Raw genomic sequence first — 25597 nt, 5'->3', positions numbered from 1 at the left:
CCATAACTTTGAGTTCCAAGTGTCATAAGTCTTTAAGGTTGGAGGAATGACACGGAGTTGGCTCAGTCGTTGGAGCAGGAGGCTTTGGATGTGGCAGGAGGATGTTGCAAGGCACCAATTGCAAGAACAAGGTTATTTGACAGTTCAAGTCATTGGCTATTTTTCACCTAAAATCAAATCCCCTCGAGGCACACATCAGACTTCTCCGTCCTTCTGCATTACCCACCAAGTGCACCCTGGTTCTTGGGCAAAAGTAATCTCATGCGTGGGTTTACCATTACCCAATGTAGGAATAACCCAGACTGTCTTCCCCAGCATATTTTAAATGAGCACTATGGGGGCTTTTACATTATGTAGGAGGTTTGATTGAGCAAGGCTAGCTTGCTTGGAAGATTCTCTGGTATTGACTAACCAGGTGGATTTTGCTAAATGCACGTCCCAGAGTTTGAAAGTTCCACCACCCATTGCTCTCAGTGTAGTCTTTAGCAATGCATTGTATCGCTCAATTTTCCCAGACCTGGCGCATGGTACGGAATGTGATATATCCACTCAATGCCATGTTCTTTGGCACAAGTCTCTATAAGGTCACCCATCTAGGGTGCAGTGATCATAAGATGACTGAGTTTTCGATCCTTGGAGAAACAAAGAGAGGGTTTAGTAAAACTGCCACCTTAGACTTCCGGAGGGCTAACTTTGACCTGTTCAAAAGACTGATTAACAAAATCCCTTGGGAGGCTGCCTTGAAGGATATGGGAGTCCAGGAAGGCTGGACATACTTCAAGAGAGAAGTCTTAAAGGCACAGGAACAGGCTGTTCCCATGTGCTGAAAAACAAGCAGGCGGGGAAGGAGACCAGCCTGGCTAAACAGGGACCTTTGGCTGGATCTCAAGAACAAAAGGAGAATCTATTGCCTTTGGAAGAGGGGCCAGGTCTCTCATGAAGACTATAAAGATGTAGTGAAGCTATGCAGGGAGAACATTAGGAGAGCCAAAGCACAGCTAGAGCTCAACTTGGCTACAGCTGTTAAGGATAATAAAAAATGTTTCTATAAATTCGTTAACAGCAAAAGGGGGATTAGGGAAAATCTCCTTCCTTTACTGGATGCAGAGGGAAACATGGTAACTAAGGATAAGGAAAAGGCTGAGGTGCTCAACACCTACTTTGCCTCAGTCTTTAGCAGTGGAACTGGCTGTTCTCTGGACACCCAGCCTCGTGAGCTGGGAGATGGGGAGGGGAAGCAGGTTGTGGTCAGCACAGTTGAAGAGGAGGTGGTCAGACACCTGCTACACCACTTGGATGCACACAGGTCTGTGGGACCGGATGGGTTACACCCAAGGGTGCTGAAAGAGTTGGCAGATGTGCTTGCCAATCTGCTTTCCATGATTTACCTGAAATCATGGCTAACTGGGGAGGTCCCATAGGACTGGAGGGTGGCAAATGTGACACCTATCTACAAGAGAGACAGAAAGGAGGATCCAGGAAACTATAGACCTGTCAGTCTGACCTCGGTGCCAGGGAAGGTCATGGAGCAGGTCATCTCGAGTGCCATTAAAAGCCATATAATGGTTAACCAGGGGATCAGGCCTAGTCAGCATGGGTTTACGAAAAGCAGGTCCTGCCTGACAAACCTGATCTCCTTCTATGACAAGATGACCCGACTATTGGACGAGGGAAAAGCTGTCGATATTATCTACCTGGATTTTCGAAAAGCATTTGACACAGTTCCCCATAGGATTCTCATAGAAAAACTGGCTGCCCATGGCCTGGATGAGTGAACGGTCTGCTGGATCAAGCACTGGCTGGATGGACGGTCCCAGAGAGTGGTGGTCAATGGGGTTAAATCCAGCTGGCGGACGGTCACAAGTGGTGTTCCTCAGGGCTTGGTGTTGGGACCATTTCTGTTCAACATCTCTATTGATGATCTTGATAAGGACATAGAGTGCATTATCAGTAAATTCACAGATGACACCAAGTTAAGTGGGAATGTCGATCTGCATGAAGTTAAGGAGGCACTACAGAGGGACTTGGATAGATTGGATTGGTGGGCCAATGTTAACGGGATGAGCTTCAACAAGGACAAGTGCCAGGTCCTGCACTTGGGCCACAACAACCCCATGCATCACTACAGGCTTGGGGAGGTGTGGCTGGAGAGCTGTCTAGAAGAGAAGGATCTGGGGGTTCCAATTGCCAAGCAGCTGAACATGAGCCAGCAGTGTGCCCAGGTGGCCAAGAAAGCCAACAGCATCCTGGCTTGTATTAGGAATAGTGTGACCAGCAGAAGTAGGGAGGTGATAGTCCCCCTGTACTCTGCACTGGTGAGGCCACACCTGGAGTAATGTGTCCAGTTTTGGGCACCTCAATACGAGAGGGATATTGAGGTGCTGGAGCAAGTGCAGAGGAGGGCAACGAAGCTGGTGAAGGGCCTGGAGAATAAATCCTATGAGGAGCAATTGAATGAGCTGGGACTGTTCAGTTTGAGAAAGAGAAAGCTAAGGGGCGACCTCATCACTCTCTACACCTACCTGAAAGGACATTGAAGAGAGGTTGGTGCTGGTCTCTTCTCACAGGTGATTAGTGACAGAACAAGGGGTAACAGCTTTAAACTGCAACAGGGGAGGTTTAGACTGGACATTAGGAAAAAAATTTTCACAGAAAGAGTGGTCAGACAGTGGAATAGGCTGCCCAGGGAGGTGGTGGAGTCACCATCCCTGGATGTGTTTAAGGGTTGTTTAGATGAGATGCTGGGGCATATGGTGTAGGGGAGAACTTTGTAGAGTAGGGCTGATGGTTGGACTCGATGATCACAAGGGTCTTTTCCAACCTGAATGATTCTATGATTCTATGAGGTGGTTTTGGAAATGTGTCCCATTATCTGATTCAATTCTTTCTGGCATGCCATGTGGCCACAAAACTTTCTTCTCAAGGTCTAAAATAGTGTACTGGGCAGTGGTATGGGGCATGGCATAAGTTTCCAACCAACTGGTGGCTGCTTCCACTGTTGTAAGCACATAGCTTTTGCCATGCCGAGTTGGTGGGAGCTGTCACGGTCCACTCGGTGGACTCATGATGGTTCGTTTGCTACGATCTCAAAAGTGCAAAATTAAGGTGACCAACACCAAAGGGGATAGCAGTAATCAAACAGTAAAACTTTATTGTGTTGCCTGTGAAGCGGCACATGATAGTTAGAGTTGGGTGAAAGAAAGGAGAAAAGTTAAGTTTAGAGAGAGAAGGAAGAGAGGTTATAGCTACCACTGCTGATCTCAAGACATCCTAATGGTCCCGGGTCCAGCTGATGCTGCATCATCAATCGTTGTGTTCCTTGGTGGGGAAGCTTTCAATTTTCGTTGCCAGGAAGTCATCTTTTATGCTTAGTAACACACCTTGCTCCACCTCTGCCTCAGGGGTCTCCGCCCTTCTCAGAATTCAATTATCATGTCTCCGCCCTTCTCAAGCGAGACCATCACGCATGCACAGGGGGGAGTGTCCAAGCTGTCGTCAGTCTTGGAGATGGGTAACCTTCAACCAGGAGGTGTGATTTGGTATTATAATGAAGCAAAGTTCATCTAAGGTTCATGATTTCTTCATTGATGTTATGGCAACAGTTGCGATCCGTCTTTTTTGACAGTGGCTATGCGGTCATCTCTAACAGCTCCGGCTAGGCGCAGGTACCGAACAATAGCACAGCACTCTTTGTACTGCAGGGCTCAGGCACCGAAGAACAGCACTGCACTGCCTGCACCACACGGTTCAGTACTCAGCAGAACAGCACAACACTGGCTGTGCCACACAGTTCTGAATTTAGGAGCCTTTGCACCACATTCCACTCCAGGGATCAGCAACTGCGTTCCAAACAGGCCATTGTCGGGTACCTCACTGCCCATGTCCCTGATGACAATGCTGAGACAATGCTGATCTTCTGACTGACTCTTACAGGAGCATGAGGTAATCAATCTGCCAGACCTCCCATATTTATATTTTAACCATCGTCCTCCATACCAAAGGGGCTTTAACCATTGGGCTTGCTTGATCGCCACACATGACTCACATTCATGGATTACCTGTGCAATAGCATCCATGGTTAAGTCCATCCCTTGGTCATGAGCCCATCTTTATGTTGCATCTCTTCCCTGATGGCCTGAGGAGTCATGGGCCCAGAGAGCCATAAATTGCTCACCCTTATGTTGCCAGTCCAGATCTACTTAAGCCACCTTAATCTTAGCAGTTTGATCCACCTGGTGGTTGTTCTGATGTTCTTCAGTGCCCCAGCTCTTGGGTACATGAGCATCTACATGGCGTACTTTCACAACAAGGTTCTCTACCCTAGCAGCAATATCTTGCCATAATTTATCAGCCCAAATGGGTTTGCCTCTGTGCTGCCAGTTGCTCCGTTTCCACTGTTGTAACCACCCCCACAGAGCATTTGTCACCATCCATGAGTCAGTATAGAGGTAGAGCACTGGCCACCTTTCTTGCTCAGCGATATCCACGGCCAGCTGGATGGCTTTCACCAGTGCAAACTGACTTGATTCACCTTCTCTTTCAGCAGCTTCAGCGACCCGTCGTGTGTGGATCCACACAGCTGCTTTCCACCTTCGATGTTTCCCCACAATGCGACAGGACCCGTCGGTAAACAGGGCATATCGCTTCTCATTATCCGGTAGTTTATTATATGGTGGGGCCTCTTCAGCATGCGTTACCTCTTCCTCTGGCACCATTCCAAAATCTTTGCCTTCTAGCCAATTTGTAATCAATTCCAGTATTCCTGGATGGCTGGGGGTCCCTGCGTGAGCCCACTGTGGGATTAATGCAACCCATTTACTCCATGTGGCATCAGTTGCATGGTGTGTAGAGGGGACATTCCCTTTGAAATCCAGCCCAGCACTGGCAGTCGGGGTGCCAGGAGGAGCTGTGCTTCAGCCCCGATCACCTCTGAGGCATCTCGGACCCCTTCATATGCGGCCAGTATCTCCTTTTCAGCTGGAGTATAGCGGTCCTCAGATCCTCTGTATCCTGGACTCCAAAACCCCAGGAGTTGACCCTGGGTCTCCCCTGGTGCTCTCTGCCAGAGCCTCCAGGTGGGGCCATTCTTACCGGCTGCAGTGTAGAGCACATTTTTAACATCTTGTCCTGCACGAACTGGCCCAAGAGCTACTGCATGAACTATTTCCTGCTTAATTTGTTCAAAAGCTTGTCGTTGCTCCAAGCCCCATATAAAATCATTCTTTTTCCGGATCACTTGATAGAGAGGGCTTACAATCTGACTGTAATTTGGAATGTACAGTCTCCAGAAACCCACACCACCTAAGAAAGCTTGCATTTCCTTTCAGTTAGTTGGTGGGGACATAGCTGTTATCTTATTAATCACCTCCATTGGAATCTGACGACGTCCATCTTGCCATTTAACCCCTAAAAACTGAATCTCTTGTGCAGGTCCTTTGACCTTACCATGCTTTATGGCAAAACTGGCTCTCAGAAGGATTTGGATTATTTTCTCCCCTTTCTCAAAAACTTCTTCTGCTGTATTACCCCATACAATGATGTCATCAATGTACTGTAAGTGTTCTGGGGCTTCACCCTGTTCCAGTGCAGCGTGGATCAGTCCATGGCAAATGGTGGGGCTGTGTTTCCACCCCTGGGGCAGTCGATTCCAGGTGTATTGGACACCCCTCCAGGTAAAAGCAAACTGTGGCCTGCATTCTGCTGCCAGAGGGATGGAGAAAAATGCGTTGGCAATATCAATCATGGCGTACCACTTGGCTGCCTTCGACTCTAGTTCATACTGAAGTTCTAGCATGTCTGGCACGGCAGCACTCAGCGGTGACGTGACTTCATTCAGGCCATGATAGTCTACTGTCAATCTCCACTCTCCATTAGACTTTCACACTGGCCATATGGGGATGTTAAAGGGGAAGCACGTCTTGCTGATGACTCCCTGGCTCTCTAGTTGACTAATCAGTTTATGGATAGGGATTACAGAGTCTCGATTGGTGAGATACTGCTGTCAGTGCACTGTTGTAGTGGCAGTTGGCACCTGTTGTTCTTCGATCCTCAGCAATCCCACAACAGAAGGATCCTCTGAGAGACCAGGTAACACAGACAGCTGTTTAATTTCTTCTGTTTCCAAGGCAGCTATACTAAAAGCCCACCAATAGTCTTTTAGGTCCTTAAAATACCCTCTCCTGAGATAATCTATACCAAGAATACACGGAGCATCTGGGCCAGTCACAATGGGATGTTTTTTCCACTCTTTTCCTGTTAGGCTCACTTCAGCCTCCAATACAGTCAACTGTTGAGACCCCCCCGTCACTCCTGAAATACAAATGGATTCTGTCTCTTTAAGATTTGACAGCATTAAGGTTCATTGAGCACCAGTGCCCACTAAAAACTTATATGGCTCGGGGTCAGATGTGCCAGGCCATCGAATCCACACAGTCCAGTAAACTCAGTTGTCCCTGTCCTCCGCCTGGCTGGAGGCAGGGCAGCTCTAATGTTGGTCATAACACCCGCTAACATCAAATGGGTTAGTGTGGTGTGCAGGGGTTTCAGTCTCATCTTGGCCACTCACTTGTGAATACAAATCAGAAGTTCTTCTCATAGGATCATGAGCAAAGTCAACCTTTCTGCTCTGTTTGGGCACTTGATTACTGGAAACCAGAGCAAGATTTCTCCTAAAAGAACGGGTTTTTGTACTTGTTCTTCCTTCCAACTCACGTACCTGCTCTTCTAGGATGTAGGTAGGTTTTCCATCCCATTTCTCCATGTCTTCTCCATAGTCACGTAGGCAATGCCACAGGTTCCCCCGTGGTGTATACCGGTTCTCTCAAGTAGGGAAATGACTGCCACTAATAGCCGAGATCCTAGTCTGTGCAGGTGGGGAGTAGGACATGTCCTCTTTAAATTGCTGGAATTCTTGAGACAATTTCTCCACAGACACGACGAGGGAAGAAAGAGAGACTTTCTTCATATTGCCATAGTCAGCAAGCCAATTCATCCACTGTTGGTCCCTCTTCGTCTCTCCAGTCCATTAGTGCTAATGCACTGGCATATGACAGTGGGGTGCTCCGTACAGACTTCCTCCACATGGGCTGGGTGCATTGGACTTCATCTGTATCTGTGGGTAGCCGTGCATTATCTGGGTCATAGTAAACCACCTCCCGCACGTCTAGCTCCCTCAAGTATTGAATGCCTCTCTCCATAGCAGTCCACTTACTTGGATGACATACAAAATCTTCCTTGAAGGGATACCTCTCCCTCACACTTGACAGGAGCTGCCTCCAGAGGCTGAGATTTTGTGTCGTCTTTCCAATTGCTTTGTTGATGTCCCCTTCCCTAGACAGGGATTCCAGCTGCCTGGCCTCCCTACCCTCTAGTTCCATGCTACTGGCCCTGCTATCCCAGCACCGGAGCAGCCACCTGTTGCTCACCTGGATGGCAGCTGAAATCTTTTTGCATGTCTCACAGCTCGCTCAAGGATAAGGATCAGGTGACTGTCACTGGCTCTGCCTCCTCCTCCTGTTCTTGTGACGGGCCTTGTTCATCGTCACCCTGTACGCCACGAGGGGATTTTCTTGTGTATTTCTTCTTCTGTATGGGAGCAACTGACACTGTCATGGGTTGGTTCTCTGGTTCAGCTGCAGCACCTGTCCTCGGGCTTGTAGTGGCTACAGTTTCTGTGGTGGAGTGCTTGCAATGTCTGTCGTTTTGTTACCAGATCCAGAGCCCTTCTCTTCCTTTTGAGGGTGCTGAACAGTGTTTAATAGCACTCAGTAGGCGTGGGCTAGGCCCCAGCATGTTGCAGTGAGCTGTGCCTCTCTGGAATTACCTGGGTGACAACATAATTTTATTTTACTAGTTCTTCAGGATTCTGCACCTCTTCGTGAGTGAAGCTCCAATACACTGGAGGTGCCCACTGTTCTAGGTACTTGCCCATGCTACACCACAGCCCCAGCCACTCATAATTCTCCAACCTTAGGGTAGATCTCCAGGTGATAGTCTTAAATAGTTGCTTAACCCTGAACACAACCTGAACCACGTGCAGGAACACACTGGCTCCTAGCAGTAAGATGACCATGTGTTTTGCTGATCAAGGATACCAATTAAACTCAGACACCAGAGTGAAAAGAGCAGGCGTATTTTACTGGGGATAACTAAATAATATAACAAAGTAATACAGAAAACATACAGTAAGAAAAGACAGAATAGTGCACTTAAACAAATAGGAAAATACAGGATAATGCATCAAATCATTACTACCTGAGAGAGAGAATAGTGATTAAGAAAGTTACATCACCACTTGCATACGTTACCATCATCCAGATCCGCAGTCGCTGGGGAGCCCCGGTTACAGTGAGAATTTGGAGAGCCTGTCCCGGCAAGTGGGAAATCCTACGCGGTGCGTCCACCCATACGTGAGGCTTCCAAAGTCACTGTGAGCGGGTCCAGCCTTATATACCCAAAAATCAGCAAGCCAGAATAGCTGGCACCTTTGTTTTAAGCAGAAATATCTGGTTTCAATCTCACATTAGATTCCCCCAGAGCCTGGCCAGGGCTCAAGGGAGAAGCTAAGGGAGTTTCCCTGTTTATCTAATTGGATTATGCACAAGGTCTCACATCAGGCCACAGTGCCAGACAATTGTCTCCATGACCCTGTTATTTTATCCACACACAAAGAAAGGTAAATATACATTCAAGATAGCTACATCTTCCATACATACTTCACTAATGATTACATACTGAGTTAGCAGCTTCAGCTCAGGGACTGTTGTTCAGGCTTCAATACACATCAGAATAGGTGGTTTGTTAAAACTTAGTATAATACCTATTAGTACAATGGCTATCAGTTATAAAATATACAGGATTCATCTATAGGTCAACTCTGGCTTGGGCCAGTTGTCCAAGCCTTAGCACTTCATCATGTTAATGTCAATATTGCAAGGATATTTGAAATTCCAGAAATTCTCAAACACAATTGTAAATAGCCCCAGGACTGATGACTGCATCATGTCGTAGATCAGCATTACATAGTACAGCAAAACCAAAATCTTAACCCAACTCTCACAGGTGGTGAACAGCATGGGGACTACGTGCAGCAAATGAGGTGATAAAATCTTAAGGACTCAAGCAATAGACATTATGACCCGATCTGTCATTATTTCAAAACCTCATGCCCCATGTTGGGCACCAAAAAGACTGTCGTGGTTTGAACTTGGCTGGTAGCCAATCAACACGTGGTCAGTCAGCTCCTTCCCCCTCCCTCCCTGGTGAAATAGGGGAGGGACTAAAAAAGAAAATTCATAGGTGGAATAAAAACCAGTTTATTAATAGTAACAAAACAACAGTAACAATAGGAAGTCCAAACAGGTAATACACAATGTGGTTGCTCATCACCCGGCGACCGGTACACAGTCCACCCCCAGCAGCGATCTCAACCACACCAAAGAACCCACCAGCCGACTGAAAAATGGAAATGAGAGAGCACGTGCCTCCTTTATATACTGAGCATGACGTCACATGATATAGAATACTCCAATGACTGATCCAGGCCTGGCCCTCTAGCTGTGCTCACTCTCAGCCCAAGGAAAGTTAACTCTATCCTGGCTGAAACCGGGACAGCAAGGAAACAGGACTTTGCTAGATTCTCTACATTCAGATAATATATCCAATGGGAAGTTAATTCCCATATTTCCAAGACAGAATTTGAAAGCCACTTTTGAAGCATATGTAATTTCCTCCAGGAACACAAACAAAATTAATACAAAAGAAATGCCCTGAGTGCTACAGATCACCAGATTTGGCTGCATCTATCCTTGTGCATAGACAAATTTCCTTGAAAATCTGAGAGCGGCACTGTCACGTCCCTCTCAGATGAGGGAGGCAAGTGACTCAGATTCACAAATCCCCAACAGAGCGGACAACGGTGAGACAAGTCTCAAAGTCCAAACATTTATTAACTACCCACAATGTACTAATTGAGCACACGATAATTGGCTAAGTATGTAGCGAGTAGTGGCAAGCAATACAGTATGCCTTGCATTTCTTAATGGTAGTGAAGGAAGAAGGGGAAAAAGGAAAGGAGGGAGATAGAGGGAATAGGGAAATACAGATGACCGGTCTGGCTTTCTGCGTTGACCCCACCAGCAAGGGTTCCAGGAGGCATCTGTCTTCTTCACTTCACTTCACTTCACTTCACTTCACCTCACTTCACTTCACTTCACTTCACTTCACTTCACTTCACTTCACTTCACTTCACTTCACTTCACTTCACTTCACTTCACTCTACTCTCTCCGGGCACCCCCCCCCTCTTTCCTCCCCCTCAATTTATACCCACTTTCCTTGGGTCCGTCCCCTAGATTGACCCATATACCTACGTATCCCATGTATGGGGAGGGATAAGGTGTTTCATGGGATGATGTAATTAGCATGATCATGTTAGCCCTCATTAGCATATTGAGGGGTGTTAACTTTAATATGCATTTCGTGGATAATGAAGCAAAGGTCGTTCACCGTACAGATGGCCCTTGAAATTTAGCCAGGTGCACCAGAGCAGAGCTGTCCTGTCTCCACAGGGCTCCCCCCTCCAGCTGCATCCTGTGTTACTCTGGCAGCCTTATCAGCTTTGACCTCCACACCATCCACCCTGTGACTATACTTTCGTCTTGTGAGTGTTTGAGGCATTCCTTAGCTCGGAGGGCCTCAACATTTATCTCTTTCTCAGGCTGTTTTTCTCAGTCTGTGTTTCTTGCAGGCCTGTTTTTTTTGTCTCTTACAGACACAAAGAGAATTCAAAATCCCAAAAAAGAGCATGTGGGATAGATCATCTACTGTTACTGGCTGATGTACTCCACTGCCTTATATCAGGTCTCTGACATGTAAAATTCAGCATGTGTTGTCACCAGCCAAAAAAGAAATATAATGTGGGGCTTGTTCAATTATGTTGATTCAATGGGTTTGTATGCTTGGACGTTTTTATGTTCTCAAAGAATTCCTGTTCACATATTAGTTTCCATCAGGAAGAAAGAAATAACAATGAGGGTGCTAGGTATTTTTTTCTTTTATGTGCAACAAATACATTTCCACAAATAAATAGTTCAAAAGCACCATTCACAATTGGCTTTCAGCATGAAATAGCAGAACACACAAAACATTTTGGAACATTAGTCTGGTTTCATACAGTGCTTTTCAAATGCTGTGATAACAGGTCTTTTCAGAATCGAAGACTGAATGATGGAAGTGTATTGACTGAAGGCAAGATCTGCCTTTTTTTTTATTCCATATGTCGTTACAAGCTTTAGACATTAGAGCAAGTTTTATATAAATGATGTACTCTGCAAAAACTGCCCTTACTCTAAGAAAAATATCAGAAGCCGGTCAAGATAACAAGGCAAAAAGCAGTCTAATTTAAAATCTGTCAGAAATACAGAGCCCTCCTGTTGAGATTCTCTATGACAATGTCTTAGATACGAAACCACATCCAAACCCCAAGTTCTGTATAGAAGTTACAGCTTCAACTCAATCCCTTTTATAGCCCCTTATTTATACCAGAATTGAATTATACCTACTAAAGAGTAAACTTTATCACTGTCTGTGGCTGAAGAAGGAAGTGCTGCTGAGTGGTATGGAGACTTAATCAAAACAGTTAACAGGGCAATTCACTTATATAGTCCTCACATCACAAAGACAGCAGAATACTGTAATTAAATTCAACAGAATTACACCAAGAATTAGGCCCAGAGGTTTAGATTCTCTGCTATGCTATACCCTGAAGATTTGTACGTCTACATGGGAGATTTTAAACAAGATCAGAATGGTAGCATTTTACATTGTGGTATAAGGCATAAAAGCCACATTACTCTAGAGACTGTATTGTCTTTTATATAGCCTTTCTGGACCATAAATCTAGACCTCCTCGTTGAACCTCTTGCATCACAGAGTACAGTCCCCTGTCAACACAGCCACCTATCATTCTATCATTAGTGTATTTTGCACCATCTACAAAGCAGCTAGTCCCTTTGCCCTAGTGCTATGATCAGAAGCAATTCCAGAACCATCCTGTCGTTGCAAATCCAAGTTTGTTCATGGTCAGTCTACACCTAACATCAGGTAAGATAACACAAACACACAGGTATTTCCATGACCTGTCTTATATTTAAAAAATATTTATTATATACAAAATGCTCTTTTAAAATTAATATACAGAAATCCAGGGTTTATTTATTACATAACCTCCAAAACATTTGAGGTTTATTGATCGCTATTGTGAGTCCCGCTACTCCTTCAAGTTGGTATTTTACCACATGGGTACCAGAGCCCAGAAGCTCTTCTATTCTGCTGTAGAGCACAAGCATTCTTCCTTTATAATGGGAAAAGACAATCATTTCAATGATACACTAGAGACCACATGCTGAATCAGCAGCAGAGATAAGGTGAGCTCCCCAGCATTCAGAGACACTCCTGTTTGACTGAAAGCTCTGACAGCCCCACCACAGTGTAAGTTTCTCACAAACACTAATCTCATGGCACCATCTCCCATGAGGATTACTAGGGTGCTGGAGGATGAAATCTTGTTCTTTCAAGATCTTCAGAAATATCTTGCAAAGTGGAAGTGTACCTTTAATCATAAGAACTGTCCTTCCTCAGACTTCTTATCCATCCTCAAATTTCTTATCCCATTTTCCTCTGAACTCAGAAATGGCATGCAAAACATTTATATAGGTGCCCAGTTTAGAATGGTTGCCTGAGACCTCAGAATTGTCCTTAGACAAAGAACAATCCCTCAAAGTATAACTTCCTATATTTTAAAACAGAACAAAGTTTTGAAGTAGAGGACAATCAACAATTTTCAACTTGTGAAGACATCAAGGGTACAAAAGAGAAAGCTTAATGACTTTCCATGTTGTTTTACTTTTGAGGGAGATAAAGGTTCATATATTAAATGAAACTGAGGATGAGATTCATGTCAGCTTACTTCATACACCTAGATTGGTATGCATTTCAAATAAGTTATCTGACCTCTTTAAAGAGATTAACCTGCCTGTAAAGACCCTTGTTTCTTTATTTCTATTTCCAACAGAAGGAGCCTGATACAACAATCTAAGATTTAGATGTCTAGATTTTAAATGCCTAAACTCTAAGAGGTGACTCTCACAGTCAAGGTACTGTCACTTAGAGGAAGTGCCTCCAATGGTAGAATTCAGCTTATCTATTAATCTGCCTTCTCCCCAGTACCACTGCAAGGCTACCAGTAACATTGCCTTGAATGCTGCATATTTGAAGACGGACTATCAAGCGCTATATCAGTGAATTAAGGGCTTGTGAAAACAAACACTAAACCCAGTAATGAACCAGATTTCTTCCTTTCTTCAGCTGATTCTGTGCATACTACTGTTGGTCTACACGGTTCTTAACTCTGCTGTCGCTAAGACTTTTTACAGGTCTGAAGATTTTAGTTCGGATGTTTCTTCCAATCAACCAGTTTCACCAGCATAACATCTTCACGTGACAAAAATCCATCTAAAGCCTAGAGCTGAAACTCAAGTCTCTGGAGACCACAGGCTTCTGTGCTAAGTTTTACAGCACCTTAGAACAATCCCACTTTGTCATCACAGTCAATGGCAAACAGTGGGGGTAAACAAGATCCTACTGTCTTCAATATCATGAATCTGTCCTCACACTCAATAGCACAGGTACTGTCACTCATTAATTTTAAAACACAGAATAAACCATAAATAAAGACCCTGTCACTGACAAGAGGAGTAAAAGGGAATCTCAGATCTAAACTAAGATGTCCCTTTTTCCTGTTCTGGATAAGAAGGTGGTATGTCCCTGTATTTTTCCCACATCAATTACTGATTTTTCCAGCAGAGCAAAGGAAACCAAGGGGGAGAACTGAGAAGAAGTACACAGATAGCACCTTTTTACCTTATTTTTACCAGTCTTCTAGGTCAATCAAGATCCCAGCATTCAAGTCAAAGAAATTACATAGATGTTGAGAAAGATCAAGCAACCTGCATGCCATGTAATATTCCCAGTGCCCGCTGAATTAATTGTAAGCCCAGCAGGAATTCATAAGGCATTGCACAGTACAGCAACAATTATTCTTAACTGTAGGCCCAGCTGGCTCCCAATCTTAAACCAGCAAGAGTTTTGCTAATAACCATAGCAATAGCAGAAAAATAAATACCTTTGTTCAACACAATCATTATTTACTTGCATCCTCCCTACTGGTGTAATTTAACTTGGACTGTTTATTCTATCCACTCTCCTCATGTCTCCCAACCAGTTATCCAGGACATATGACACTAAAGGATATTTTGAATAACTTCACTGTTCCCACACTGCAGAAGATTCACAGCGTGGAGCTGGGAGCACTGAATTAAAAAGAAACTCACGAAAACGTGTACAGGTCTCATTTATTTAATTAGTTTACCTCATAGATGGAATATAAACTAATGTACCAAGGTAAGGAATATTACCAATGATGTCAGCATTGGGGACTGTGATTTGTGTCAGGAAAGATCTCAGAGCAGGTATCTAGAATTTAATTTTTATAAAAATGAATAAAAAAATACAGTTTGCTAGTCACAACAGTAAATTTTTCAAGGAAGGGGAAAAAAAAAGATTGAAATCTGAGTGCAACTGAGTCAGAATGTGAAATTTGAATGTATCTAGGCTGTTAATTCAGGAGAGTATGTAGACTGGCAATTGCTAGAAATTAAATGCAAAGTAAGTTGTGACATTCTGTCAAACTTCACCTGCAAGCGCAGAATATTTATAAAAATAAACTCATCTCAACCCTTCTGTTTCCACAAAGCATGAAAAACAGAAGATCGAGGTTATTTTCTCAGTGTAATAAAAATGAATCTGTTTAATAGATCCAAACTGAAAAACATGTTTTGCAATTCTAGCCAACTAGTGTATTTATTACACTTACTACATTCAGGAACGTAGAGTAACATTTTCAAAAGTGTCTTAGAGTTTTCACTGGCCAGATTTCGAGTTTTCTTGAGAAGTCTGATTTTAGATTAAATGAAATGTGTAAAACAGCAGTTCCCAGCCATCATTGGTCCTTGAGTAACAATTCTGTGAAAGTATCATTTTGAAAGCAGCCCTATATTGTGTCCATCCCACTGTGCTCAATTTTAACCCTTCAGTTCCCTCTGACTGCAAGCAACATCACAGGATTGTACACAGCATTCCCCCACAAGGTATGAATTGTTGCTCTGAAACAGCTTCAAGAGAAATTAGTGTTAGATATGTTAGTTTTACTAAAGATATCTTAGAGTATTAAATCTTTGCTTTTTACTATGTGTATTAATTGTTCAAAACCTAGTCCTCCAGCTGATATATGCAGATGGTTCTAGTTCTACGAAACTGCACTGATTTCTGTGAAGATTCTTTCAGCATATAGTCATATGACTAACACAGACTTACAGCTCTTTGCACAACATTCTTTTCAAAGCAAAACCAGATAGGCAACCACCATTTGTCTCTGCATTTGTCTTTTATTGGCTCTAATGTAACAACATTACTGTCCAGATTCATTTTATTACCTCATGTTTGTTTACATGCAAAAAATATATGTATTATAATAGAATTCTTTAAGATATCATCAACATGATGCTCTTCATACAACACTTCTTTAACTCACTCTTGATCCTCCTTTGTGCTTTTTTTCTTTAATGTTTTGCAAAAACACATTTAAAATTTTTTGGTATATTTGGCAGAATACCATTGTAGTGACTTCTGCAATCTGTGCAAGATCTTTGGAAAGTATTAGTTCTGGAAAACAGGACTTTTTGTGACCTAGAGAAATGAAGATCTCTTGTTTATTTAAAAGTAAAACATATTTTTGAGGAAAAAAAATATTGTACTTTGTTTAGCACTCAGAATGGGGGGAAAGGGACCACAAAGAAAGGATGTTTCAGAAGTCTCCCTCTGATGGTATACACTTTGCAGATATCTCCAGTGCAATGTTAGTACATAAATCAATTATTCTCAGACAAGTTTTGACCCCGCCCTCTCTACTTTATATTTTACTGGTACAATCTTTCAGTTATAATGCTTTACTGAACACAAAATGGGCACGTTATTGCATATATCTTGCATATAATTACATGCTTAAAATAGGGGAAGAGGAATTGAGATGAGGGAGTGGATTGCTTTACTTACTGCACCAGTCTTAAATCAGAAAAAATTTCCAGTGTAAGCAACAACTTACCTGGCTTCAGTAATTACACTGTAGTGTGTAGGAGCTTTTCACACTGCAGTATCAGCCAGACCGCTCTAAACTCTTGAAAGCTCTGAAAAGGCTTTGGAAAAACTGAGACTGAGACAGCACAGCAATGAGTGACACCTGAACTTTACGAGCAGCCAGCTTGATTGAAAAAGACCAGTCAGTGGAAGTAGACTATATAGCTAAAATGCCTGGAAGGACTTTGGCTTTGTATGCAAGAAGAGTATAACCTACTTTCATGTTTTTTAAAAGAAAAGAAAAGAAAACAAAACAAAACGGTAAAGGGACTTTTATCCAGAAACAAACATCTGTCTTTCATTTACAACATGAGATTCGTGCTGCAGCTCAGCTATATCCCTAAAGGATGATTAGATCAAATGCCAGGATCAAGTGAACTAAATCTCTGTGAATGATGCAGAAAGCCAGAATTACACTACTGAACAGGGAACATCCTGATCATGCTAAATTCGTGTGAAATTAGGCAGGCAAACAGCCACTGTTATTCCATTTCTTGCAAATAGTCTGTTAAACTGCTTGCAAATAGCACCCCACCTCCCTTCAGAAGAAGAAAATAAGAATAAAAAAATACATTAAAATACTCTAAAATAAGGAAATTAAGAATTAAGATTTCCCATAAGATCTTGATAGGCTTCCCAGTGTACAGTGATAAGACCTCTTGGTACTCTGGACATCTGTCTCATGCATTCCAGAAAACAGAGTACTAACTGAATGATCATATATACCATGTCTTGTTTTGCGATAACTGAAATTTTTTTTCCAGCAATTTTTAATTCACTAACCATAAAACTCTGCTCTGAAGTGGATGATTAAATTCTTCTAGTCATTCTGTGATGCTCTTCTTTTTAACAGGTGTTTGACAAGTCATATTTTATTTTCTTAAACTGTCCTGGACTGAAGATGAATGAGGATAATCCCCATTTTACAAATAGAAAAGGCAATGAGTTATCCCAGCCAGATCTCCCAAATCTGCATGCCTGGCTTGAGGTACTAAATACTTGATTCATCTCTTAGCAGCCTCACTGAGCACTTGCCCACTCAGTCCGCAGCCATCAGAGGATTACAAACTTCTGCAAACTGGAACCCAAGGCCTTCAGTCAGGCCCCCAAGAGACAAAGCACGGGACATTTTGGGATCAAAATGATAAGACTGGTTTTAGTGTCTTGCCTACTATCAAAAGGAGTTTTGTGAACAAAGCAGAATCAGCAGTCCATTCTCCAAGGTGGAATTCATATAATTTGGAAGGAGGCTCCATTGCAATGACATCTGATTCAATACTTTCCTTATAATTGAGGTAGGGGAGCCACAGAGTACAGTGTCCTTCAGATATGCTGCAAAGCTGAATCATGACAAAATTAGTCCCAATCCTATACTACATACCAAATAATCAAAAAGCAATATTAATCCTGCCATATTCTGATTTACAACTGTGTAGCATTATAACCTCCAAATTTAAGAGTTCAAGCAGGAATGGCTAGGTTAAAGACAAAAGAAAACCCAGACAAATATCACCATATGACACAACACACAGTCTTTTGGCAGTGTTTTGGAGAGGCATTAGGACTTTCATGGAGTCCTGCATTAAAACACTGTCTCTTTCCAACCAGCCTAATATATCATTCAGTATCCCTGAATGTACAGCAACAGCTTTTCTATAAGACATGTAGAAGTGCTGTATATAGTTTCTTATTTGATATAGGATTGCTTAGTTGACGAAATGTGAATACCTTTAGCTGCTCCAAGCAGTTCTGAATTTAAGACTTTAAGGATTCATAGTCCAAAGAAACATGTCTCCCAAACTTTTCTGATCATTGCTTAGGTCTATTTTGAGTCAAAACCCAGAGACAATCACTTGAAATGGTCTCACCACAGCCTCGAGTTACTGTCCTGAAATATCCCTGAAGCATTTTCTCCAGGACTGGCCTCTAACCCTCTGACCATAAAAATCCCTTTGAAGTTCCATAGCAGGAACTTTGGAGTCTCTTGCTTGTGTTACTTAGAAATTCAGTAATTAGAGGAACAGAACATGAAAGCATCTCTGCTTCATTTTCTCCCAATGCAGCTTTATTAGGCTTGTTTGGTTCTTATAGATTCTGTATGTTCTGTTCTGTTTTTAGGAATAGATTAAGGATTTCTTGGGATCATTAGTTATTTCAGATAGTTCACAGAGATGCAAACATGCTTACTTTCAAGTAGTATAGCAGATGCTGTCGTAAACATGTTTCCCAGATCCCCTGCACAGTACTGAACAACAGCTAAGTTGCACCCACGCAGTCTGGCTGAAGATGTTAACATATAGTAGAGATGGTTAAATTTCAGAGTGCTTTCCATCAATCTATTAAAGTGGGTGACAAGATCTCCTAGAAGCAGTGGTAGAAAGCTATACAGACATGCAAAAGTTCAAATGTCATGACCAAGAGTCAAATAAATCTATTACACTGAATCAAAAGTAACTCAGTTTCCACTACTCTGTACCAATAATTGGGATTTATTTTCTTTGTCTTGGCACATGGTGTTGGTGTAGTACCATGCAGGATCCCACATCTCATATTGTTTATAGATGGCCACAGCTAAACAGCATTTCTGTCCTGTGCACCATGACATCCATTGGCAAAAAACATGTCCCGCTCCAGACTGACAATTATCTGAAGAAGTGACAAGGCAAAGTGAATTGATAAAATGTTATTTCTAATTCTTTTTGAGGAATCAAATCTGTCTCAAATCATGTTAATGTAAATTACTGTGGCAAATGTGACATCTCTGTCTGAGAGCATGTTAATGTAATTTACTGTAGTGAATATCACATCTCCATCTGCTAAAGCAATCTGTTAAAATTCACTAAAATTATTATTTTCAAGAGACAGAGGTTTTTAATCTTTCAGGTTGTTGTTTTTTAAGTTCATTCTGATGGAAATAGTATCTTACATGTGATACTGACTGACAACATTTGATTAAATTAAAAATGGAGTATGTGAATTCCTAGCTCTTACCAGCTCACTGTAAAATAGCAGCTGGTAGGAAGTTAAAGCCAGAATTTCAATAAATCAAAACATTCAGTTTCAGCCAGGATTTCAGCATGAGTTGTAGATAGACACCAATACTATGAGAGTAATATGATAAATATTATGTTTGCCTAATTGATGTCAGCTTTTAACAAGTCTTTGCTTATTATCAGAGATCAAAAAACCTGCTCCAAAGTAAAATCTCTACCTTGAGAAGCTGTGTAAAAATTAAAAAAAAAAATCAGTGAAAGAATGCAATAGTTATGACTATTTCATTATTATGGTTATGCAGTGTTTGAAAAAGCAGGATACATCCTGTAGGCACTACCTCTGGGGAAGTCAGAAAAAAAAAGGCTGAAATATCTCAAGGAATAACATACCTTTCCTAAGAGCTACCCAGTCTGTACTCATAATGCTTAATCTATAGTAATATGGAAATATATATATTTTTACTATTAATTGAAAAAGTGCCAAAATCTAATCTAGGGAGGACATAACTATACAAAACATTACAAGATGCTGTTTGACAAAAGTCTAAAACAGGTCTAAAAAGGTATTACTTACACATGATCATATAAATTCTGAAATCTGTGTTGAAAATAAATTTCACTTAAGATTTTTTCACTTTAGCAGCTAACAGGTATTATGATCTTAAAAAGAGAAATATCCATTAATATGTATCAGAACTTTTAGGAGAAAAATAGGGTGCAGTAGCACTTCAACAGCTTTGATTAAAGTCCATTGCACTGATCAGAACAGCCAACTACCCCACTCTTAGCCACTTTTCCAGTGTTTGGGTGGATTCAGTCAGACCGCCTAGGGAGCACAGAGGCTTGAAGGCTGAATTGGAGACCACAGAGCTTTGGAGTTGTGGGAACAGGGAATAAAAATACTGTTATTAGGATCAGTAGGAAAAGAAAGTAAGAGGTACCTCCTTTCGGGATGGAAGGGTTGCTTATTTTACCTTCCCCCTTTCCCCCCAGAAGATGCCTTCCTTCCTGGTGGTGATAAAGCACAGAAGAACTTCACAAAGTCGGTTTTCGAAGTGAGACATCCAAAACACATATACTTCCTGTTCCAGTCTCACTCTTTCTAGCTCTATCTGCCTGCTGGGCCGCTTCTTCACTTTGGGGTATTGACACCTGCTGGCCAGTATAAAAATAGCAAACTGGTTTTTCTCAGGAACACCGTCCCAGTGCTGGATGCATATGGTTTCATATTCTTTCTCTGCCATATGGTAGAAACTTTCTGATTCAAACTGGTTGTAAGTAAAAAACATAATTTTAAATGTATTATATCTTTTAAAAATATCTGGTTTGGAATTTGTTGTACTACTAATGCCCGGACACGCTGAACAATGGAAGTGTTACCAAGTCTTTCCAAATATTCCAGTATGCTATAAACAACAACAATGTTCCTTGGTTTCTGATTTTCATGGATTTCAATAAATCCAAAGGACTGTGTACTCTAGATTTTGCCAGAAAATAATTTGAAATTAAAGAAAAAAAAATATCTACCTCCACCTCTTCAACTGTTTGTTATGTGTTTAGCTGTAGAAAAGGACAGCATCCTTTGGAACATTTACACAAGTTAAATATTTTCAGTGGAAGACTGGAGAGATTCATGAAAGAAAGAACACTAGGAGTTAGTAATTGCACAGGAATGATATTTGTCTTGATCTAAAAAAGTTTGGAGTTTGAAAGATTATCAGGGGAAATGCAATATACTTGTTATTTCTGCTTTCACTCTTCATACAGCTTCTCCTAGGTATCCCCTTTTGATTATTCTCAATGACAGGCTATTGGGTGAAACTGCCTTTTGGTATGGTCCCATATGAACATTCTTAAATACTGGAAAATGTCTATTAATGAATACATGATATAGATAAATGCTATGACCAGCATCCTACTCCTTGCAAGTTGAGGCTTAGGGACAGATTCATTTGTATAAATTTACAAACCCACTGAAGTCTGAGGTTCACAAGAATTTTCTACTGAACTCTACATCAAATAATGTCTCAATAAATGTTTTTCCTAATTATAAAACTAAAGCTTTACATGAGATATTCCACTATTGGTATTCACTCACTTATATCTTACAGACCGTATGTTCAATATTCCAAACAGTAAGGCAAACACATTAAGGGTGTAAATTTGGTTCTCATCTTTAGCGTATGTCAAATCCTCGTACAAACTCCTTCACTGAAGAGATTGAAGAGTAAAATGGTTTTAATTAACTGCAGAATAGTCCTTAGAACATTGGCATTAACTTCACGATCTCCACCAGTTTTCTTTAATATTTCCGAATGTTCCTGTGAAAACAAACACTAAGAGTTAACTTTGTTTCTCTTGATCTTTATTTTGAATAAACTATTGTATTCAGAGAGTATAAAAATTAATTAGCCATGCTGCTGTGGAAGACAGTACTTTGATTCTCATCATATTTTCACTGCAGGCAAGATGGAACCACTCATTTTCACCATTTCAGCTCCCTTCATCTCATCCAAACAGTCTGAGCTACTGTAAACTGAAATGGCATGACGCATGACAGAAGGGACATTTTTAATGCCAGCTATTTTAGATTTCAATTTGTACAAAATCTTCTCCACCTTCTCTAGCATTAGTAGACCAGATTTCTACCCTATTTCATGAGAAGAAAGAGGAGGAACTATAGTCATTGTTAAACAATGAGATACAGGTATTGAAACATTAATGAGAATGAGAGAAAAGAGGGGAGGGAAGAAAAATAAAAACTGTAATCTTCATAACTGATAGTAAAACACTTCAATAAGCAAACAGTGTAGATCTGCACTGTGAACAAATAGAAGTGTCATGTTTCTCATTGTGAAAAATTCATAGTCTAGGACAGGACAGGACAAATGAAAATCAATAATATGCTTGGGATATTAACAAGGTTAGGGAAAGAAGAATGCTAAGAAGGAACAGTGGTCAGGAGAGGGTGAGCTAACAGACAACAACCTGAACAATCAAAAACATTCTGTGTTTTGACAGGTTTTTATAGATGGAAGAAACATCCTTTCAATACTCCACAGGGATTAAGTTTCTTCATCATCACCAAGAAGACCTGCCCATATAAATACTCTTACAAATAAATGAATAAATAAAGCCCAGAAATTAACTGATTCCTAGCAATAGCTCCTCATGTGAAGGAAACACTGATTAGTAGCTTAGCAAAAATACAAACAAACAAAAACATATAGGGGTGGTAGACTTCGTAAAATAAGTACAAATCCAGAATACAGCATGTGATAAAAATTACTGCAAACCACTGTGCCTGGAAATATAGGTTGCAACTTACATGAATCACTGTTGTTCATGATGTTCTCTCACTTTCCTTACTTTAATTTGCAATTCTTTTACTTATATGGTCAGAGTATAACACTGTTTCGCCCACATAGTTGGCATCGCTTTCCAGGTCTTGTTGAAACCCACCAGAGTTGTCAGAATGGAGGTAAGAGAAAGTGAATGCAACACCATGACATCTGGGAAGCTAGCTGGTTTTGGAAACTCTCTGAACAACCAAATGCTCTTGGTTATCTTTCCCTGCTTCTTAGCTCTACCATTCTTGCATTAAGAGGAGAGGAATGGCATTTGGTTGTGTGTCATAGCTGGAACAGGCCCAGAAGGCACTTAAATATTCTTTCTTAAAAGAAAAGGTTTCTGGGAGCATTGCTGATTTTCTAATGTTTCTATCATCCCTGTTACCACTACTGAGACAAAGGAACAAGGAACAAGCAGACACATGAGTTTAATGCACTTACCTAATCCAAAGCTAACATATTTCCTGAAACCTGATAACATTCCACCTCAGTTTGCAATATTTATTTCCACAACACTCTTTCACAATTGAAAAACAGTATTCCTCACATTATTCTTCACATTCCTCAGGGTGAAAGCAAGAACCTGCATTGTTTGTAACTTAAAAAAAAAAAAAAAAAAAAAAATTAAAAAAAAGCACTGGGTGAAAATTAGCTGGTATGGAAGCACCAAAGTGAGAAATGCAAACTACTTACATTCTACTTTAAGAAGCATCTACACACCTTCAGTTTTACTAATGCTTACGGTCAGAACTCTTGGTTTTCTATCTGTGCTGACAATTGTGCTCCTTGTTTCACATGCAGGCCTGTTTGGGGTTCACAAGCTAGGCATCCCATTCCCATAGAAATGCTAAGAACACACCACCAGTGCAGAAGTTCATATAAAGCATAGCAGGTTCAGCTGTTCCCATTAAATACATGGCTTGAAAAGAAAGGAGTGTTACCAGCCTGTCTCAGAACTTTCCTCTAGTGAGCAGGACACCTGGGATTTCCAGATATCAAAGAGAAATTAAGTTCATATTTTCCATAAGAGTATCCTAACCACCAGACAGGTAAGGCTATGGCACTCCCAAAAAAAGAGAAAGATTTGGTTACCAAACTCTGTTCTCATGAGTATATAAGGGCTTTGTTCAGTAACTGCTTGATTTAAAAAGGATAAAATACCCTCAGGAGCAAGGACTGGGGACTGGCACCAGCCCTTTCCCTACTATGTACCCTAACATTAATGCAAAAGCATGCTCCCTCATGCTTGTCTTCTTTTATTTTCCCTTGAATCTTGTGTTCCCAGCTGCATAATGGTTCAGACTTAGCAAAAAGGAAGAAAACCACCACCACTGCCCTCTACCCTGTCTGTACTTGTGCTCTGGTGTAACACAGTCAATGTGTCTAGAACACACAGTACCAAGGAGTGCTTGCTGACTGCTTTGTTTGGTAACCATGAATCTGTTACATGCCCCGAATAATATCACTTTGGTTTGAGTTAAAGGAGACAGGGATGATCCAGCCAGTCCTGCACAAATGCATATCCTCGGTACCTAAACTCAGGTGAGGCAGAATTTCAGCAAGCTCCTACTGTGTGGCACAATCTGTTGGCCTACTTAGGCACCTGGCACTTGGCATGTGCTTGTGAATCTCAGGTTAGGTCCTGACTTAATTCAGGGTTGAGATTTTCACTGTTGGATCCAGCCTCCAGGCTGAGTTTTTGCAGACGTGCATCACGCTACTTAAATTTCTTTTTGTATCGAGAACTTCTGAAATGTTCACCAATATCTAGTTAGCTGTATCATCAAGCTGATTTAAAAATCATAACATCATGGAACATCTCAGAGATATTATTTTTAACTACTCAGTCCCACAATAGACTCTCATTTATCCTTCTGTTTCAGTGGTTCAGAATTTTAAAACTTTTTTTTAATTACCCTTAGATTATAACTTTCATATCTCCTTTAATTTAGCAATTTGAAGAGACATGAGACCACCAGAGGGGAGAGAAGAAAAGAATGAATTTACAAATACAATAGTAGGACAATTTATGAAACAAAAAGGGTCCTTTCTTTAATTTGTATTCTATATTTGATTACATATCTCTCTGCATGCAGGCTTTGCTTTTTACCTTTCTGGATTTCCAGGAGAATTTTGTTAATATGCACATTGACCTTTTGCAAACAATATAAGGAGAAAGGGGAAAACGTTTAATCAGTTTAATATTAATTTCAATCACTGCAAAGGTTTCATGCAGCCCACAAAATATATATTAAAATGAAAGTTGCTACTTTATATTGGTGATGTGAGCTGTAATAGCATAGCTATCTATAAGCCTAATTTATAAAATGTGTGCCTATAACCACTATTTCTCTTCTCTCTGATAAAGAATACCCCTTTAATGAAATAGGAACTTTTCATATTAATTTGGAGTTCTTGCTTTCTGAAGCTTTTTGTATGTGGTAAGGGACAGAAAACAGAAATTAAGACAAAGGAAGCTGAAGTTTATCCCTGAGGTTTCAGCAGGTTGAGACAACTAAACTGCCTTTGGCAAAACTGTATTAACAGATGCCTGATGGCCTGCACCATGTGGTTCTTGACTTTGGGAGTGTAACAGGAGGCAAAGTTCAGTATTCACAACAGGCCTGCATTTACCTCTAGCTATAAACCACTGAAATATTGCACAGAATCTGCATGTGGAGATTTAGGGTAATATTTTCTATTACAAGGATGTTTCACTTATAGAGGAACATTAACTTTTTCATGTTCTGACATCACGCAAAACCCTACACTGCTGATTATAGCATTTTAGTGTTTGTGCACTCAGGTTAAATTAAGTGGTTAAACCACTACATGTGACCTTCCTCTGTAAATGAAGGAGTAGGACAGAATTTTGACTATGTGAGTGTCTTGGATAAGTATTTCCATACTCTTACACAGCTGGATCTAAATTAATTTCTCTGTCTGAACTCATAGAATAAACAACATTTGGCTTCCTAGCAACCTCATTTGTCCTAGGTCATTCA

This window comes from Strix uralensis, chromosome 1 (genome assembly GCF_047716275.1).
Source record: "Strix uralensis isolate ZFMK-TIS-50842 chromosome 1, bStrUra1, whole genome shotgun sequence".
Classification (NCBI taxonomy): Eukaryota; Metazoa; Chordata; class Aves; order Strigiformes; family Strigidae; genus Strix; species Strix uralensis.
This window is presented reverse-complemented; position numbering follows the sequence as displayed.